The sequence below is a fragment of the Xyrauchen texanus genome, chromosome 22 (assembly GCF_025860055.1).
Source record: "Xyrauchen texanus isolate HMW12.3.18 chromosome 22, RBS_HiC_50CHRs, whole genome shotgun sequence".
Lineage (NCBI taxonomy): Eukaryota > Metazoa > Chordata > Actinopteri > Cypriniformes > Catostomidae > Xyrauchen > Xyrauchen texanus.
This window is the reverse complement of record NC_068297.1, coordinates 17,618,043-17,633,381: the sequence shown is the minus strand read 5'-3', so window position 1 is coordinate 17,633,381 and position 15,339 is coordinate 17,618,043. Positions and strand designations below refer to the sequence as shown.

The window sequence follows — 15,339 nt, the reverse complement described above, 5'->3', positions numbered from 1 at the left end:
AGGACCCAATTATCGAAACGTGTGAACTCCATGGGCCATCTACCATCCTGCCATCCACTGTTTCTGGCAGGCTACTCAGCCTTACAGGCTCCATATGGTTAGGATTAGGGGGAGGGTGGGGTTAGGGTATCTGCTGCCTGCTAGGAACAAACTGTGGCCCCTATGTACAACATGGTGCAATCCCTTCCCCCATCATAACTGAATCTAGGCAATTTTTCATCTGCTCATTATTACACCCCTCCCCATCCCTACTGTTGTTGTTTTTTATATTTAGATGTTTATTTTTTGCTTTATAATTGTTTTATATTGCTTTATATTTGTAATTTATGCCGAAAAACTAATTCATGCATTTATGACCTCAAGACTAGATTATTGTAATGCATTACTGGGAGGATGTCCAGCAAGATCAATAAATACACTTCAATTGGTTCAAAATGCAGCAGCCAGAGTGCTGACGAGAACCAAGAAATATGATCATATAGCCCTATTTTATCATCGTTACATTGGCTACCTGTTAAATTCTGTATTAATTTAAAAATTCTGTTAACTGCGTACAAAGCTTTGAATGGTCTAGCTCCGCAGTACTTAAGTGACCTGCTATCACGCTATATTCATCACGTTCATTACGATCACAAAATTCTGGCCTGTTAATAGTTTCTAGTATATCAAAATCCACAAAAGGATGTAGATATTTGGCTCCCTAACTATGGAATATTCTCCCTAAAACTGTTCAGGATGCAGACACACTCACTCAGTTTAAGTTTAGACTAAAGACTCATCTATTTTGCCAGCCATACACCTAATTTATCCTCAAACACACAATTTGGCTGCTTTAGTTAGGTCTGAAGGAACCAGAAACCAGAAACATCATGATCTATAAATCTGCAATAAATTGAATGGCATCTACGCAAATATTATTATTATTTTTTTCCTGTCTCAACCTCAAGACTCCTATCCTGAGGTCACAAGAACCGGCTGGATCCAGCTCCATTCCTGCTTTGTGTTGGACTCCACTGCTACATGTCTCTGAGTGATGATGTCTACATGCAGTCGGTGCCAGCCATACATCACTTCAGTCGATTATGATGGACTTCAGAGGATGAACTGATGCCAACTCCAACCATAAGACTTCATATGCCAATGGGATACTTCATATGCCATTGTCTGAACCTTGGACGGACCACAACGACCCTCACCGAAATTACCGGCCAGGTTGAACTGCGATGCACCTCACTGATCTCTGCCTGCATCACCTCGGTCTATTGATGGACTACAATCTTGAAATGGAATACATAGACTATCAATTACCAACAAAACCCTTCATCAGTCAATTAACAATGACAATTGCTTCTATGTGAACTTCTATGTGCAGTTAATATAGGATGGACTTCAAAGACATTAGTCATTAATCTTACAGTTCATACTAAATCTATGTTTAAACACTGACTCTTAACACTTACTTAGTTTAATAATTTTGAAACCATGACTTTAACTATACATAAGTAATATTGGCATTATATTCATGATGTTAGCCAGAGGGGAACTGGCACCCACAGTGAGTCTGGTTTCTCCCAAGGTTATTTTTCTTCCATTAACCAATGTCTTATGGAGTTTTGAGTTCCTTGCCACAGTTTTTTTTAAACACAATTCAAAATCGTATTTTATCTAATTACACAATGATGACTCATCGACATTATAGACATTACAGTTTTATCTTCTGTTAATGTCTGATTTTCTGTAAAGTTGCTTTGAAACGATGTGTGTTGTAAAAGGCGCTATACTAATATAACTTACTTGACTTTATTTTACATTATAAAACTTCTCCGCTTAAATGTTTAATTTCTACCAACTAATATGCACATTTGCAATTACGCTTTCAAATATATTCTGATGATTGGTGTAAACTGCAGAATGTATAATATCCAATAAGTATACTAAATATACGTAGGGAAAAGTTTCTATTCAACTTTTGAATGTCGGTATTAACATTAAGATAAGGGACTCTACCCTTATCTTAATGTTAATACCGACATTCAAAAGTTGTGCGCGCTCCCTGCCAGTCTCCAGCGCGCAGCTCGTGCACGGACAGAGCGCGGCTCTCGGGAGTTCATTACGTCAGAGTCACTTTCAACGCGCGTGAGAGTATGAGGTCGCTGCTCTCGTGGTGTGGGTGTCGATAGGTTGTTTGTAGGCGCGAGCTCAATAGCTAAGCGGAATTTCCGCCAGTACATCAGTTTACCGACCTGTTCCAGCTTCATAAACCAACTCGCTTTAATGTACGCTTTGAAATGTAATGAGACACGTTTATTTTGAAGCATAAGTGAGTAGCAGTGAGCCAGGTTCTGATGGACGCTCCGCCCTTCAGATGAGGATGCTGGAATGAGTCGCGAACATCACAAACATCATGATGGAGTCTCACTTCAGTACATCATCAGTGTTATTCCGCTGCTTTAGCTTGTTGAAACTCCGTGCTGTGTGGTAATGGAGATTTATAATTGCATTGCTCACCCGTTAACGTAGAATGCAAACGTTGCACTTCTTGGTCCTATATAGAAATGTATGAATATCTGTTTTCGGACTGTTTATAAAAACGTTCATTTGGTCGTGTTGTTAGTAAACCGTTTTAATGGGCAGGCTGGAATGATCGCGCCGGTCAAGAGGAAGCTTCTAATTTCTCTGGATTGTTTCATAGTTTCTCAACAATAACTTACTGTTCCAGAGTATAATATATGTTGAACTTTATAGAATACGTATATTGAGTACTCCAGTCTACATCAGCTGTGTTAAATAAGAGTTTAAAGTTAAGCTCTTGACATTGACCTCCTGGATAAACACAAATGATCTACATTAAACAGGTGAGTCAAAGGTCATGCAGGATTGAAAGCTGATTCTATCTTAATGGGTCATATTGGATTAAGGACTCTTAAATGTTGATTTTAAGAATTCAATGGTCAAGTATGTTGTTGTTATGGTTATTTCTGTACATTTATGTATGTGAGACAGATGGCACCTTTTCCTCTTTACAGTAGCTAATTATTTTTTTAACCATGAAACCTTCTTCATAGTCCCTAAAATTTGTGTGATTTCTTGAATCTGCTTCAGTTTGTGTGGTTTGCCTATTTTTTTTCTATTCAGTTGAGATTCATGCTAATGTTGAGCTGGACTGCTGTTTTAAAAACAAATTACCTTTGCCCCCTGACTGCAACTGCTCTTTACATTAGTTTCCAGTCAAGCTGAAGTCCGAACAGAGGAAAAAAACATGATTTACGTAACACAGAGAGCCTACAGGGATATGTGTGACTTAAGAGATGTTCACACGTATTCAGCAAACCATATCAAATATGTCTATTCAGAGCAACTTATGTCATTTCAAAAGTGCAACACACGAGTTACGTATAGTATTAAACATTATGGACACACGTTGTGTTACTAAATAATTAGTTGAATTTCTGCATTGTTAAACTCTCTGGAAGCTTATCTGATATTTGCCGGAATAATCAACGACAGAGGCTACAGAGCATTTTCACTTCTTGAATGTTAAAATGTCTGTGTGTTATGCTTTCAATTTGATAACGACTTATCAGCCATAATTTACTAGTATGTTCATGTGACCCTGTCACCTGTGTATCTGCCCCATGTGATGAATTACGCAGGGGCATTATGGGAAAGTGTATTGTGGGGGAGGCCTAAAAAGACTTTGATCTCTGACATAATGACTTCCTCTGTTGTCTTGTCTTTATGTAACCAGCCCTGCATTCTTCAATCACTCTTGTAATAACCAGTGATTATAGTAGTGTTTTTATGCTTTCTGTAGTAACATCACTCTAATTATAAGTGGTTTAGGCCTTTATTAGAAGTTCTTTACTTCAGATGAATGCTCATCTCTATTTACCTAAGGATGAGACCACGTTGTTTATGGCAGCATTGCACAGAGAGAGAGAGAGAGAAAGAAAGAGAGGGAGTGTGACAGAATGTGCTAAATATTTATTAATATGCACATTTGCTCTGTGTCTAGACTGAATAGTGAAAGCAAAGCACATTTATCCGTCATCTTGTCATTTGGCACTAGGGTGGGGACATACCACCCACTGTACATATAAACACATACACACATGTTGGTTTCACTGTTAATGAGTACATCTCATAAGCACATGGAGGTGATGATATTTGCTGAGGCCCAAACCTTACCCCTAAACGTTAAACTTAACCCTCACACAAACCTGTTGATATCAGAAGCTATAAAGCAGAACATGATAATTCTGCCATAATTTCCTCACCCTCATAGCAAACCCATCTTTCTTCTGTGGATCAAATACTATATATTGTAAAGAATGTTGCTATAATTTCCATGCAATAATAGTTGATAGTGACTCACTTCACAGCTTCAAAAAGCATCCGGAAGTGTCATAAATGTTGTCCAAGCGACACGTGCCTCATATTCCAAGTCCATTTGTATTATGAACAGACCAAAATTTACTGCAAGTTGTTATTCACTCTCAAATGAAATGAAATTAAATAATTGATAAACTCATGTAGCAAAGCACAAATCAAACATGGCGACTCATTAATAATAACAGACCTCTTTGGTTCTTATTTCATAACGTTTGGTATCAAAATGTACATGAACCAATGAGATTGTTATTGACGTGTTGTCATATTTAATAATAGTTCATTATACAAAGTGGTCACAAGCTTTCAGAAGACTTTTCTGAAGAAAATTATGCACAAGTCAAATGGACTATATTTGTGACTCTTAGGTGCTTTATAAGCATTAAAGTGAGTCCCTATTAACTGCTATTGTATCAAAATCAGCAAATGGAACTTTTAAAATATCTCCCTTTCTGTTCTGCAGAAAAGATAAAGTAACATGTAGGGCTGCAACTAATGACTATTTTGATAATCAATTAATCTTCGATAATTTCTTAAATTAATCAGATAAATAATGACTGTTTCTGTATTTTATTAAAATGTTATTTTTTTTAAGAAACAAATGATAAAATGCATACAGGTTTGGTTTGGTTTACTGTACTGAAGGATTCTATACTCTCACAAAACTTTGAACAAAGTTTGAATAGTAATGTTTGATTATTATTACTTTCAGGACAATGCAAAACAGTTCCTTTCCATTTTGTAACTTGTAAAACTTAAAAGTACTGTTTATTAAAGAGTAAAATTATCCATCAGGGATGGAGTGGGACAAACAAATCAGCAGAGCACAGGGCAATGGTGACACCAGAATAGAAATATTAATAATTCTGCCCAGCTGAAAAATACACAATTATATTTTAAATTAAATTAATATTGTTATTTTAAGTTTAAGTTTTAAAACCATATTGTCACTGATTACATATTTCTAAATTATTCATTTAAAAAATACATGTTTAGATTGTGGGGATGTGCTAAGGATGGGCATTCATCAATAATATGGTATTAGAATATTTAATCTCATAAAAAATAATATTAGGTAGAAGGTAATTAGTAGGGCTGCAACTAATGATTATTTTTATAATCGACTAAACTAACGATGATTAGAATGATTATTCGACTATTCAGGTGATTATTGCAAAGATTAATCATTAGCTCTTAACAAACTATTCAGCTTGTGCCTAGAATAAAAAGGTTGTATTAAACGTGCTTACTAACAATAAAGAGGACAAAATCATCTTTTAAAAATACCTCTAAATGACATTCACTGAATTAAAGGGGAAAACAACTTAAAATTTCACTGCAAAAAATCCTATTGTTATCAAGTGTTTTTGTCTTGTTTTCCATTTTAAAATAATTAAAACAAGATCAATTTACTTGAGAAGCAACATGTAATATATTTAGACGCGAGAAGTTTTAAACTCTTTTTTTATTTTTCACACTACTCATATACTCTGACCGCACAGATAAATGCCAGTTTCGGAGTTTGTGCTCATTTATACAGCCCAATTCCTTATTATTTAAACTTGAATAAAGAATGCATTAAATATAGCATATAACGGCGCAATGTTTCCTTTTTAGACGATCTGACTGGTACAGCTTCAGGTACGGCTCCACTTTATTTCACGACGACACTGCTTCTGTATTTACTTATTTTGCATTTTTGTATTATAATACTCTGCGATCTACATCACTTTAGTATTTTTGGAAAATTCGGAGTGCATTTGGACTGTGAGCTGTTCTTTCTTCCTCTCCTCAATCAAGTGGGAGTTGAAGTGCTGCTCTCCCGCATCATCATTAGCGTTTCAAATTCATTAGCGTTCATGTTGTTAAATTAAATCAGTCGACTATTCGACAATGATGATGATAATGTCGACTAATTTTTTCAGCCCTAGTAATTAATAACTACGTTTCCATCCAAGGATTTTTTGCAGAAAAAGTTTTAGCGCATCAAAATAAAGCTGATGGAAACGCCGGCATGATGTTAAAAACAAACATTTCATGTAATTAAATGTGCTGTGTCTCTGTTTCGCTGCAGGTGGGCGTTACGTCCGTGAGCTGCTGTATGCGACGGGTGTGATGGTTTTGAGTTGGTTCGTCACTCTGTTGACGGTTCTTATCGTGTCTTTGCTGGTGACGTTGATGGGGCGCTCCACGTTCTGGTACAGTCAGTTCTACGCCTCCGCGCACATTATCACTAAAATGTCACAAATGTCGACATAATATTTTTCCGTTTAACTCAAGCACATAAACTCTATGTCGCTACGTCAAATGTCTCGAAAACTGGTTTGGAAACACTTTTTGTCAAAAAATTGGCATTAACACAAAAATGTAGTGTCACATGACAAAGTTTGCCCCAATCGTTAGCCTGTGTAAATCATGACGACAGTATTGAAAGCCAATTTTTTGTACGCGATTATGGATTGAACTTTACGCGTATAGAGCTAAACCAAAACCTATGCGACAAAGTGTTTTTTTTAGGCATGACGTCATCAATATCTTGAAAATGCTTTATTTCCATTAAATTAAAAGTCCCAAACGTTTTCATTGATTAAGTAAATGGTTTCAATTGTGTTATCAATTTACTTCCTATCATTAAGTTACTTACAATCGTGTTTCAATTTACAAGAACCACCACAAATAAATAAGTAATAAATAAGTAGGCAATGGTGAAATGTTGCTGGCAAGGACGAAGACGATGGAGTGACGAACCTAAGTGCAGTTTATTAAACAAAAGTGAGATCCAAAAATCCTAACTAGAAACATAAACATTAACATGACTAAACTAGACTTGACACAAACAAAACATGACTTGACTAAATCTTGACTTGACTTGACTTGGCTTGACTTAAAACAAAACTACAACAAAGTTACATTAACAATACTCCACAAAGGACAATGGCAAACATGAGGGCTAAAATACATTGACATGGGTAACAAGTTAACAAGACCACTAATGAAAATACAAGACTGAAAACAATATAACAAGACAATGAAACATGAACCAATAACAAGACAAGACTAATAAACAAAGGAACCAATGAGAAAAAGTCTTGAGGCGTGGTGCGTGGCGAGAGGCGAGAGAGGGCATGGGGCAGACTGAAGCTTGGCTGTGACATGGCATGGGGCAGTCAAGGGTTTGCTGAAACATGGCATGGAGCAGGCTGAGGTGTGGCTGTGACATGGTATGGAGCAGGCTGAGGTGTGGCTGTGACATGGTATGGAGCAGGCTGAGGTGTGGCTGTGACATGGTATGGAGCAGGCTGAGGTGTGGCTGTGACATGGCATGGAGCAGGCTGAGGTGTGGCTGTGACATGGCATGGAGCAGGCTGAGGTGTGGCTGTGACATGGTATGGAGCAGGCTGAGGTGTGGAAACTGAAACTGAAAGCGCGTTATGATGTTGCATGAGTTTAATCAAAATGATGGCGCTCCCTTTCTCCATTGCGATTGGTTTGATCGACATGGATGCTTGTGCTCATTTGCTCAGTGAAGTTTAACGGATAATTGCATGTGGTAAAAACAAACAGTTTTGTGAAAAACCCTGAAATATGCACCTGATTTTGAATTCATAAAATGATACATCAGGGGCGAGGCCAGAAATCTCTAAATGAGTGGACCTTGGTGAAACTGGGTGGACCTCTATTCTATGCTTAATTTCATCATGGATCAAATTAAGCACGTCCCTTTCCTCAGCCTTTGAGTCAATATGGGCTCATTTACTTTTATTATCATTTTTTTTTTACAATTAATAGGTCATATTGTTGAAATTGTAATGGGGTTGTCTCTGCATTGTGTTTAATAAAGCACTCAATTGACACATTTACATTTATGCATTTGGCAGAGGCTTTTATCCAAAGCGACTTACAGTGCAATTATTACAGGGACAATCCCCCCCAGAGCAACCTGGAGTTAAGTGCCTTGCTCAAGGACACAATGGTGGTGGCCGTGGGGATCGAACCAGCAACCTTCTGATTAACAGTTATGTGCTTTAGCACACTACACCACCACCACTCCAGAGTGACAAAATTTCACTCCTTTGGTGGATTTTATTATGCCTAAACGCAATGAAAAGTGGTGGTCAGTCCCAATAATCATGCTCACGCATATGAAAAATGAAATGACCATAGAAATAAATTCAACAAATTAAAATAAGAGATATTGCAATTAACATTATTATTAGACACTTATCAGTCCACCTGCTTTTAACAGGTGTTGGCTGGGTTTCCCAAAGCACTAAGAAGAAAATTAGTTGCACTTAAGTAGTACTTAATCTTTCTGGTGCCTTTCCCAACAGCAAAGTAAAAACGTTTGTAAATTAACGAGAGCTTTGAATCACTCTTAAGTCCACATAAATTGCTACTTAAATGTGTCTTTCTTGCATCTTTTACAGTTTATCAGAGGTAAAGGGACATCGAATAAATTATATTAATATATTTTGATAATTGCAAAACCATTGTTCACTGTTTTAGAGGATAAAAAGTGTGGGAAAAAAATCGCATTAAACTGGCGGTCTCCTCAGTCTGCGCATGCAGCGTGATACAGTTAAAGTCAAGAATTTACATACACCTTAGCCAAATTACATTTAAACTCAGGTTTTCACAATTCCTGACATTTAATCATAGAAAACATTCTCTGTCTTTGGTCAGATAGGATAACTACTTTATTTTAAGAATGTGAAATGTCAGAATAATAGTAGGGAGAGGTTTTTATTTCTTTCATCACATTCCCAGTGTGTAAGAAGTTTAAATACACTTTGTTAGTATTTGGTAGCATTGCCTTTGAATGGTGTAACTTGGGTCAAACATTTTGGGTAGCCTTCCACAAGCTTCTCACAATAATTTGCTGGAATTTTGGCCCATTCCTCCAGACAGAACTGGTGTAACTGATTCAGGTTTGTTGGCCTCCTTGCTCGTACGCTTTTTAAGTTCTGCCCACAAATTTCGGATGGAGTTCAGGGCTTTGTGATGGTCACTCCAATACTCGACTTTGTTGTCCTTAAGCCATTCTGCCACAACTTTGGAGGTATGCATGGGGTTGTTCATTTGGAAGACCCATTTGTGGCCAGCTTTAACTTCCTTGCTGATATCTTGAGATGTTGCTTCAATATACACGTCATATTCCTTCCTCGTGATGCCATCTATTTTGTGAAGTGCACCAGTCCCTCCTTTAGCAAAGGACCTCCACAACATGATGCTGCCACCCCCATGCTTCGCGGTTGGGATGGTGTGCTTTGGCTTGCAAACCTCACCCTTTTTCCGCCAAACGTAATGGTGGCCATTATGGCCAAACAGTTCAATTTTGTTCAATTAGAGCAGAGGACATTTCTTAAAGTAAGATCTTTGTCCCCATGTGCACTAACAAACTGTAGTCTGGCTTTTTTATGGTGGATTTGGAGCAGTGGCTTCTTCCTTGCTGAGCAGCCTTTCAGGTTATGTCAATATAGGACTATTTTTTACTGTGGATATAGATACTTTATATAGAATGCGTCTCCTTCCTTAGCGGTATGATGGTTGCGTGGTCCCATGGTGTTTATACTTGCGTACTATTGTTTGTATAGATAAATGTGGTAACTTCAGGCATTTGGAATTTGCTCCCAAGGATGAACCAGAATTGTGGAGGGCCACAATTTATTTTCTGAGGTCTTGGTTGATTTCTTTTGATTTTCACATGATGTCAAGCAATGACTTTGAAGAAAGGCCTTAAAATACATCCACAGGTACACGTCCAATTCAGTACACCTCCTATCAGAACCTAATTGCCTAAAGACTTGACATAATTTTCTGGAATTTTCCAAGCTGCTTAAAGGCACAGTTAACTTGGTGTATGTAAACTTCTGACCCACTGGAATTGTGATTAAAGTCAATTAAATGTGAAACACTTTTGACTTCTGTCTGTAAACAATTGTTGGAAAAAAAAAATTAGTTGTTATAAAGTTAGTTTTAATGACTTCAACCTAAGTGTATGCAAACTTCTGACTCCAACTGTAGGTCTTAAGATAAATCTAAATTTACATAACACATAATACAGTATAACTTTTTATTGGCCTTATTTGATGATAAAATATGATGGCATGTATGATTTAAACAGATTTTTCTTTTGACTCATGTGAGTAATGTGAGCCTGCATGTTAAAACTTAAATAAATAGGCATAAATAAATAAATAAAATATTTTTCAAAGGAGGTTAGAGTGAGTGTGCAATGAGAGATTGCCTTTATTCTGTTTAGAAAGGTCTAGGAGTAGTTCAGTACTGATGTCTGTCATTTTTCTAATGAGTTTCATCATGCAACAAATTTGCATTGGGCTGTGAAGTGACATCATTGGCGGAGCTTCTCCGTGCTGGCTGCATATATCCAACTAATCGATAATGAAATTCGTTGTCTTTGATTTTCATTATCAATTTTATTGATTAATTGTTGAAGTCCTAGTCACATAGATTTGGAGTGACATGAAAGAAAATGATTTAAAATATTTGGGCAAACTATTACTTTAAAGAGTGAGGTCACTACTACTGCACTTTATGTTTAGCCATCTGGATAGAGCAAAAACTCATGTCAGACTTTTATTTGTTGATTTTACTTCTGCTTTTAACACTATTCAGCCCCTTTTGCTCGCTGAGAGACTGATTGCAGATTTTAACCTGGATTTGAATTTGGTGGGCTGGTTATTGGATTTTTTAACAGATAGATCTCAGCGGGTGAGGGCAAACAGCACCCTATCTGAAGTCACTTTTACATCTACTGGTTCCGCCCAAGGATGCTGTCTGTCTCCTCTCCTGTACATCCTGTATACAAACCAGTGTCGCAGTTTGTACCGAGATAGATACATACTGAAGTTTGCTGATGATTCTGTTATTGTCAGCTTGCTATCAGGGAATGAGCGGGACCATGTGCCAGTCCTTAGTGACTTTGTAGAGTGGTGTGATAGTTCATCTTTACAGCTGAATGTATCTAAAACTAAGGATATGATCATTGACTTTCGCAGGTCACCACTTTCCCCTACAGTCACGGTTATTAAGGGCATGGATATTGAGCCCGTGGAGACATACAAATATCTTGGAGTCATTCTAGATAACAAACTGTGTTTTGAACCGTTGGTTGATGCTGTCTCAAAGAAATTCCAACAAAGAATGTACTTTCTTAGGAAAATGAATACTTTTAATGTTTCGTCAGACATGATGATTCTGTTTTATCGTGCTTTTATTGAATCGGTTTTATCTTTCTGCATATCTGCTTGGTTTGGAAGCCTCTCCCCTGACAAATAAAAACAGACTTGGTAGTCTGGTCAAAGTGGCGAGCAAGATTTCCAGGGGAAGTCAGGCTCAACCAGGGGAGTTATACATAAAACAGGTACAGAGGAAAGTTAGAGCTATAGCTCATTCACAGGATCATCCCCTTAGAACAGAGTTTGAGCTTTTGCCCTCTGAGCTGGCGTTATCGAGTTCCTAGATGCAGAACAAAGAGGATGCACATATCTTTCATTTCGGCAGCTGTGAGGCACCTTAATGGCAATTAGCACTTCATATTAACTTGCACAAGTTGCATTTTTGCACTTGACGGTGTCCTGTATTTTACTTATTTATTTATTATACATTATGTATATTGGGCGCTAATGTGAATTCCTTCTTTGCTGGTTGGTTTTGTTGGTGAGTGTTGTTGTATGTTATGTGTTTTATGTTGAGCATTGCTGCAAATTCAATTTCCCCTTGTGGGACAATAAAGGTACTTTGAACTTTGAACTTTAAAGGTCCTTTAGTAAATAACAGACAATAATCTCACTATGCTTTTGAGGACATTTTCAAAAGTTTTTCCCTCTCGTACACCTGCCAAACCTGTTTACACACATTCTCTTTTTGCTTATGGAGATTTCATAGCTTTGGTGCTCATGTTAATGGATGTGAACTATCAGAGATGCAGACCAGACAGTGTAAAGCCAACGCACCAATCAGCCCCCTCCCTAAATTAAAACTCCTCACTGAGCACTTGTTTTGATAGACTATGTGTGTGTCCTTGACAGGTGCATGGATCCCTGGTTAGCATGTGTGGCAGAACTGTGGTCTTGCAGCTGTTGGGCATATTTATGCTAGTGTAATAGTGCTCCTGCACTTGCTGGTCACCAAAACCGTCTGGCACTCTGTGTTGTAACTGTAGGCTGCATATTTGTCTATGAGATAACATGCCATGCATATGCAAAACTGTTTGGACGTCTCTATCAAACTACCTCGATAAAATTCATCCCATAGCTGTTTTGTTCTTGTGACTTTACTAGTGTCAGATATCTCTAATGGTGTTTATTAACCGCAGTGGCTGTTAGGTGATCATCCTGAGGCCTCACCAGTCCGTTGAGTTCGATTTCTGTATTGAATTACAGTGAGTGTATTGTGGTATGATCTGAAGTGTCCAGGCAGCTAAATGTCTGTCCTCAGCGCCAGACAGCTGTCTGGTGTGGTAAATTTAGTTGTGTATGGTTGTTAGAATGTGTATTTCTGTACACTAACATTACTGAAAATATAACTGATCATCATTGTGATGTTTTTGGACATTACATTGTGTAATCCTGAGCTATCAACCATGACATGTTAATAAAGCGTGCTGATATATTTGATTTAATCCATTGATATGTTTAGTTAGTGACATGAAGCAGTAGTGTGGTATGTGTTTAAAAGGGCTAGGGTATTGCCCACACATGACAATGCTCTTTGGGTTTTTCCTTTACCTATTGTTAATACAGCAGTTTTTATGACAGCCACTCACAAATATACTGCTGACATTAAATGTAGACACTCTTTGTCATTATCAGATATCTGTCTTATATAAAGACATCTGTGAGTGTGTGTGCATATGAGTTATTGTAGTAATATTCATGTGAAAGTAATTTTTATGCCTGCTTCGTATATTTATTCACATATATATGAGTTTTAAATTCTTTGTAAACCCATCTTCATGCTGTCCAAATTAATAATTTACGAAAACAATGCTAAATCATAATGTGAAATATTACAGCATTCAGTTGATTGGTTGAATGCCTGCGTTCTAACTGCTGAACACAGAAATGGTTGTGGGATATCATAAACAGCGAAAATATACATCCAAACCTAACGTAAACCTTACCATAAAGTTTAAATAACTCTTGTGTAGCATGGAAGAAAAAAAAAGACGTCAGGGTTATTAATGAGTGTTCCTACAATATTTCTTAAGTTTAACTCCTAACCCAAACTCCTCCTGAAATCTTTCTCCTCTTGGATTTTTTAAATGTTTAGTGAAGTTGTTTACATGCTGTAAGGGTTGTCATGATTATGAAATTTTGCTGACGATTAATTGTCATTTTGACAATTAATTGTCCTAATAAATTGCAATATTTATGAAGATACATGTGTGCTACATACACCTTAAGAAGTCTTATATTATGTTATGTTATATTTTATTATGCAATACTAAGATATTTCTGTCCTAATTTCTTCACTTTCACATGCTCTTTCATTAAACCCACGAGCCCTTATTTCTCATGAAGCAAAACCTTTGAGATTTCGTTTCATCATTTCATTACTCCACAGAAATAGTGCATCTCCTCTGTGTCACTGCGTGTCATTAATACTGTATGTATAAACCCCTATGACCAGTTATATTTGCCATTACACGATCGTTTAAAGTGAAGGCGGATCGCTTTGGATTCACTCTCAAAGTTTATATTAGTTTGTGCATGTTTTCGCAGGAGTTTGGCGTGCCCATCTGATTGTTTGAAGCGCTCTTCCAGACAGGAGCTGATCAGGTTGACATCCGCAGTACTGCTCAGTGATGCGCGGAGTTCAAAAGAATGACACAATTGGCACGGTGTTCATGGCATTTATATATTCCCTTAAAATTCCCTTATTTGGGCATTAAGATGCGATTGGAAATTTATGTTGTCAATAGTCACGTTTAGATCAAATAACCAGGATCAGAAAATTATTAGAAAATTGCAACAGGCCTACCTGCTGTAATGCGTGGTTATGTTTTCTGTTAGGGTTTTTATTCTTTAATGAATCTAATGTATCCCTATCATTAAACAGATTTATAAGTTTCGTTTTTCTCCTGGTGAAGTTTCTGTTACATGTTTACTAATATTCATGACTTTTTCTCCCAATTTGTAATTTCCAATTCCCACTACTTAGTAGGTCCTTGTGGTGGTGCGGTTACTCACTTCAATCCGGGTGGCTAAAGACAAGTCTCAGCATATGCGCTGTTTTCTTTTCTTTTTTTTACCTCAGTCACAGAAATGCACAAGTTGAAATATATTATTTATTTTTATTTATTTATTTCCCAGATGAAGATGTTGCATGCAAGAGTAAGCAAATAAAGGATTTTTTGTTGCGAGAAATCTGTGAACAGACACTTGCCCTTCTTTTTCCTTTAAACTGATCCCGATGAATGTATGCCCATCTCAAGTTGTTTATAATGTACTGATTTCATAGCAGAGAAATGCTCTGTATTAACTTGTTTGGCATGTAACCAACTCTCTGTTGCAACTTTACTTCCAAATAAGTGATTACATTCTTTTTTTATTGTAATTGTTTTCATGTTCAATTAAGTATTTCATCATTATTAAATCCTAGTTTTGCGTGTTTATATTACAGTGTTATTGTTTGCAGTGCATAGAATCAGCTTTATTGCCAAGTATGCTTACACATACAAAGAATTTGTCTACTATAGACCTACTATTGTAGTATTACGGTACACTTGCATTCTCCACTGAGTCTGTAGATTAGAAAATAAAAATATAGTGTCTTCAATTGAACTCCTGTCAGCCATTTCACAAGTTTCATCTCTTAAATTGATACATGTGGTACAACACAAACATTTATGTGTATTGTGTAGTGGAAAAAACACTTTAATAATCATATTAATATATGATTGAAAATTTTGTTTATCTTCAAAAT

The 15,339-nt window shown here is 36.9% G+C and overlaps 1 protein-coding gene across 1 annotated transcript in view; it reads left to right on the top strand.

Annotated features, from left to right (window-relative positions):
* The first annotated feature begins 2,199 nt into the window (after positions 1–2,199).
* LOC127662099 (serine-rich coiled-coil domain-containing protein 2-like) overlaps positions 2,200–15,339 on the top strand; it is a 63,251-nt gene continuing 50,111 nt past the window's right edge. Inside the window, exon 1 of the mRNA XM_052153074.1 lies at positions 2,200–2,855. The gene's annotated coding sequence lies outside the window, so the exon portion shown is untranslated. The remainder of the gene's footprint in view (positions 2,856–15,339) is intronic.